This window comes from Aythya fuligula, chromosome 9 (genome assembly GCF_009819795.1).
Source record: "Aythya fuligula isolate bAytFul2 chromosome 9, bAytFul2.pri, whole genome shotgun sequence".
Taxonomy (NCBI): Eukaryota; Metazoa; Chordata; class Aves; order Anseriformes; family Anatidae; genus Aythya; species Aythya fuligula.
Window position 1 is genome coordinate 4,814,939 of NC_045567.1, and position 5,570 is coordinate 4,820,508.

A 5,570-nucleotide genomic window follows, 5' to 3' on the forward strand; every position below is an offset into this window, starting at 1 on the left:
ATGAACAGTCACTGTTGTGGATTGTGGATGTACTGTAAGGCATTTGGGTCCGGATCCCTCTGAAGTGCTTATTTGAAACTTCCTTCTGAACTGAAAGAAATAGAAATAGAAAGAAATCCTTTGTTTGTTTTTTTTTGTACCACTTTTTTTTTTATGGCCTGCTATTGATTACTCTTTCTGCCTAAGTCATTCTTTTGTGGTTGAATTATCCATGGGTTCAGCATCTGAAGAGCTAACTCCTTGTATTTACCAAGTCCAAGTTACTACTAAAACTGCCACGTGAGGACACCACTGCTCTTCTGGGGCCTTTTCTCCTGCTTCCTATGAGGTAGGTTTTATGTACACTTGCATACCTTCAGTGCTGTGCAAGATTTGCACGAGTGCAAAACTCTTCACAAGAAGCAGTAAATTACTTTGGCTTGTCACAGATGGTTCTTTGTGTGAAAGCATGTTGTACTGCTGCTGTGGCAACCTAGGGATTTGGATGGAAAGGCAAATTATTGATATTAGCTGTTTCTCTTAAGGGCTCTTTCACAGTAAAAAGAGGCTGGCTGATGGTAGTCTGTGGGGAGAAATTCCTGCAGCGTTTCACAGGCTCGGCACTGGTTTAAGCAGATGACTTCTGTATATTTCCACAAGCTGGACAGCCAATGAGTTGATTGACCTTGACAGGTAAGGACATACCAGGTGAAATGAACAAGCTTCTAGCAGAAGATACCTGACTATGTTATGGTGGCCAGGGATAACCTGACACAAAAAGCAGGATGAGATCTCATAATATACTGCCATAGGAAAAGCATGCATACCTACTTAAGAACAAGGGAGAAAGGACTGAAAAAGCAGCTCTATAAGGAGAGTATCTGCTATCTTTTTTTGATTATGGCAAACATAAAAAATCTTACTTGCTAGCTGTTTTTTTTATGGGTTGTATTAGGTGACTATCAGATAATCCCCATACAATAGGAGAAAAGTGTTCTTGTTGCATGCTTTCTTGTGGTGGCAGTGCATGCTCACAACTGTCTCCTGCACTCAGCTCCAAAGAGGTAACAGAAAAAGCTAATATGATCTAGTTGTCTTCCCATCTTGTTGAAGAGGTGAACCATGCTAAAGATTTTGATGTTGAGTAGGACAATTCTCCCAGCTAGCTTGCTTTCAATTCCTTATAGTCCCATAGAGGTAAGAAGCAGAAGTAATAACAAAAGTTTAGTACTACGTAAAAAACTTTAGTACTGCATAATACTGCCATTCTCATTGGTTTGTTTTATGTCTAGCTCAGTATTGTTTCTCCTGCAAAAATTGAGAAAAATTGCCTTGAACTACATAGCTAAGACCTGCGATTCAAAAAGAATGGTGTGTCTTCCCAGAGCGAGAAAAGGCTGCTGGTGTGCAATGTACCTTTTTAGCATTGTGGAGCAGTGGGATTGTACTTCAGAACAGCAGAACTGCTGTTCTGGTATTGAAGTAAAATTCTGAGAGAATTTTCCAGTTGCTTCTATTTGATATTTCTGGTGAGAATTCAACTACTAAGGGGTTGGCACTCAAACTGAACTCCCATAGTGCTTACACTCATAAGCAGTGTGTGTGTTCTGTGCAGCAGGCAGGCTTGGGATATAGATTTGGGCAAGAAGCAAATGCAATGACTTCAGTCTTCAGATCTGCCTTAACACAGATTCTCTGTAAGCAACTTCTGGTCCCTTCTATTAGTCTAGGAATATCTTGTAAAAGGAGATGATTGTTTACAACACTGAACAGAGAATAACTCACTATTTTCCTTTTTCTCACAATCAGGCCAAAACTGAACACTGAAGAATATGTCCAAATGTGAGCAGGATTGCTCAGCTTGATGGGACCAGGACTGCCTGTCTCAGCTGAGCAAACAAACTGTCCCATGCACCAGCTACTCTGGAGCTTTAAGGTTCTGTAGTACATGAGTGAAGTACATCACAACTCTAAAAAAGGCTTTTTAGCTTTACTGTTACTGAAACTAGAGGATTTTATTATATATATATTTTTCAGTGCTTTGAGGAAAAGCGTACCAAAAGCAAGTTTGAACTAATACTGGTCTTTGCCTCTAAACTGGGCAAAGGAGATTAGGATGAGGGGAACTGAAGAAGAGTCTGGGAAGGACAGTGTTAGGTTAGCTGCTAAAACCTTGCTTGTTAATGCTGTAAAAACTCCATGCTCTTCAGTGCTGGGAGTTGATTCATATCAAATTTCTAGCCCTGCTTGACAGAGTAACTAGAGCCAAGCTTGATGTTTTAGTGTTGGGCATGTGCTTGACTGTAGCTTTATTAACCCTTTCTGTAGCAATTAGCTTCTCCTGAAAGGTTTTTAGGAATATGCCTTCAGTCTTAAGTGGTTAACTTTTTTTTCCCTTTGTCTCCAGAAGTACTAAGCCTAATATGAATGCTCATGCTGCTTGGGCCTACTTCTGCCTATTCCTGCATTATTTCCAACAGTTTCACAGCTGAACTTTGTCTTCACTGAAAACCTGGACGCTTATGTCCCTGAGCCCCAGCAACCCTGCACCCTGACTAAGAACAGGATCCAGCTGCGAAACACAGGCAGAGGGATGCGGTCAGCACTGCCTCTGGCCCCATGATGGGCAGTGTTCAAGAGGAGTCCTCAAGGGGGACTGGAGATCTGGAGGCTGAATGTGTAAAGCTCTTAACTTAATGATGTGCCTGTAGTTCAGGTAGGAATGTAACTTAATGGGAAGAACTTCAGTCTCATTCTGTATCTGTTACTGGCTGCTCTCTTTAGGTATGCTTCCACTTCTCCACCTTTAAAAGTACAGATGATGCATCCTTTGGAAACTTCTCTGAGACAGAAAGCCCAGAGAGACTTAGCATCTGACTCTTCAGTAATATGAGAATGAAGCAGGGGGCAGGGAAAGGTGATAGAACATGCTTGTGGTTACAGTTGTCTTAGCCTAGAGACAAAAAAGGGAGGAAGAGTTTGCTGAAATTCAACTTGTGTTTCCTAAGCCACGTCTGTAATGAAGAAAGTGGGTTTTTTTTATAAAGTAATTAAGACCCCCATGACACTCTGGCTAGTAATCTGCTAAATGTTCTGACATTGTTTTCATAACTTCAGAGAGCTCTAAAAAGGCTAATTTTCTTTTGTACCTTCTGAATTTCATTTATACTTTGTAGCTCTCAAATCTTGGATCCTCGACAGAGTGGGGAGGGTATTATAAAGGGATAACTGCTGCTCATCCCCTGGCATCACACTGAATTCCCTGCTGGAAGCACTTCTCTGACACCAACCTCTCCCTCATAACCATGTCTGCCTTGCCTCCCAGCTGGAGAGCAGGTTAATAAAGATGAGAAAAAAAAAAAGACTCAAATACCTCTTTGTAAGTGAAGTTCTAAATACTCTCCCTTATGCTTCAAAGGAAAGGAATGCCCTTCAGCTTTAAGTCTAGTCCAATCAAGTTAAACTATGTATTTATTAGTAATGCTACCAGAAAGTACTACCTGTACTAGTTAAAAACCTGTCTGGCAATACTAATTTATATTATTACTGGGGTGCCAGGAGGCTGTGATAGTATTGTCTCTTCCTTAGCGTTATATCCAGTATAAGCTATACTAAAAGTAGTAAGGCAGTAAGTAAAGAACCTCTTCAGGAGGCTGGCACCAAAGATGACAGAACGCAGATCTCTTTGCTTTGTTTGCTAGGCCTACTCCTGTGGCTAAATGGACACTAGTCACTTAAGAGATGACAATTTTCTGTGGGCTTGTGACTAATGGTGCTTTTTGAGTGCTGCAGAGATGTGGAGTCAGATGATAGTGGATGCTGTTAGCAGTGCTGCCATGAGCTATCTCAGTGCTACGCTGCTTTCAGTCCTCTGTGCCCTTCAGATCATGCTGAAGCTTCTATGGATGCTATTTTTACTTTCAAGGCCACAATGGGGATAATTGGGACTCTAAGATTGGACCCCATCTGGGATGTGTGTAACATGCACAGATATTAACCTGCTAAGATGTCCATTCGCATGCACCTTCAATACATGGTTAGCCCTGAGCTAGGGATTACCTGCCCTGGGCTTTTCCTGAGTACTAAGATTATGGCATCTCTTGAATATTCAAGCTGGGCTCCTCATGCACTAAGATCTCTATAATTAAGTGTAGCAGCTCTTGAAAAGTGCCTGTGCAATAGGGTGGGTGAGTCAGGTGGCTTTCCTTTGGGGTACTGTGAGCATCAGTTAATTACAATGGCTGTGAGCCACGTTGCCCGAGACCAAAGGGCTGGGTGTGTCCCCATGGCTCGGGGCGAGCACTTGTTTCACTGCCAGAACAACTTGGGCTGGCTGGTTCTGGCTATGGGCAGGTGCCGGAGAGTGGGGAAAGGCAGCACTGCCCTACAAGCTGAGGAGGAGGGAGGAGGCTGCCAGAGCCCAGCAGTGCCCTTGGGTCTTTGCCGGGTGCCTCAGTGCCAGGCCACGCAGCCTGGGCAGGCCGTACTGCACCCCGGGCAGCTGCTCCACAGGGCAGCGTGGTCGCAGTACCCTCTCGTGGTCAGACTCAAGCACGATTGCATTTCTCACATCTTATTAAAGGCCTTGTACCTCACAACAGTCGTCAAACCCTGCAGGGCGCTGGGAAATGTGTCCCTGCCTGAAGGCGTGTGGCTGGTGCCCAGCAGGGCTGTGGTGCCTTGGGGCATCCCTTTGCCTCCCTGCCACCTTCCCACTGACAGCTGACCATGAGATAATTGTGTCTGACTGAACTTGGAAAGCTGAGGTGTGCTGGTAACCAGAATGACGGCTCCTTGCCTCATAAATGGGCAGGAAGGTAAGGTCTCTTCCCCACAACGCAGGCCACTATGGAGAGTATGCTGGTGAAGAATGGCATTGGGTAACTTGTGAGCCTGCTCAAGGCAAAGGAGCTGAAATGTGCTGTACTGTGCTCCTCTGGGGAGAGAGAGGCATGAGGAGGAGTGAGGGGCAGCACAGGTAAGGAGCAGTACAAACATGCTCTGCTCAGGGAACATTTTTATTGACAAGAAAAAAAAAAAAAAAACAGCTTTTGCTTGATTTCTGTTGTGGGAGAAGAGTTGATGAGTTGATATATGATCTAGCCTAAAAGACAGATCTTCACACCACATTTCAAAGTGTTGTGGGTGCACAGATGGGAACTGTTGCTCCAGTGCAAGGTGCCATGTGGCTTGTGGCACTGTTTACCTGGAACAATATGCCTTAACTAGACTCACCATTGTGGCACGTTAGGGCATGAGAGATTTGTGGAGCACAGCAGGGTGGTGAGGGAGGGGAGAAAATGGCAGTGCTGTGTTTTGTGCCTGTATCAGAAGCAGCAGGAGGCAAGCTGGAGGAAGGAAGAAGAAGAAGAAATGGTTCAGCCAGAAGAGCCACTGGGGTGTGATTCTGGAGATGAACAATGTAAGGCACTTTCATATCCCTGCTCTCATGAAGGAGATAGAAGGGCTGGTAGAAGGAAATCTGGCAACAATCTCACCCCTTTTAATGAAGACCGATCAGGAGGGAAATAGTAGCTATGTAGGCCAGAGGGGATCTCTTTTCTGACAAGTAAGGTAGATTTAAAAAGGGA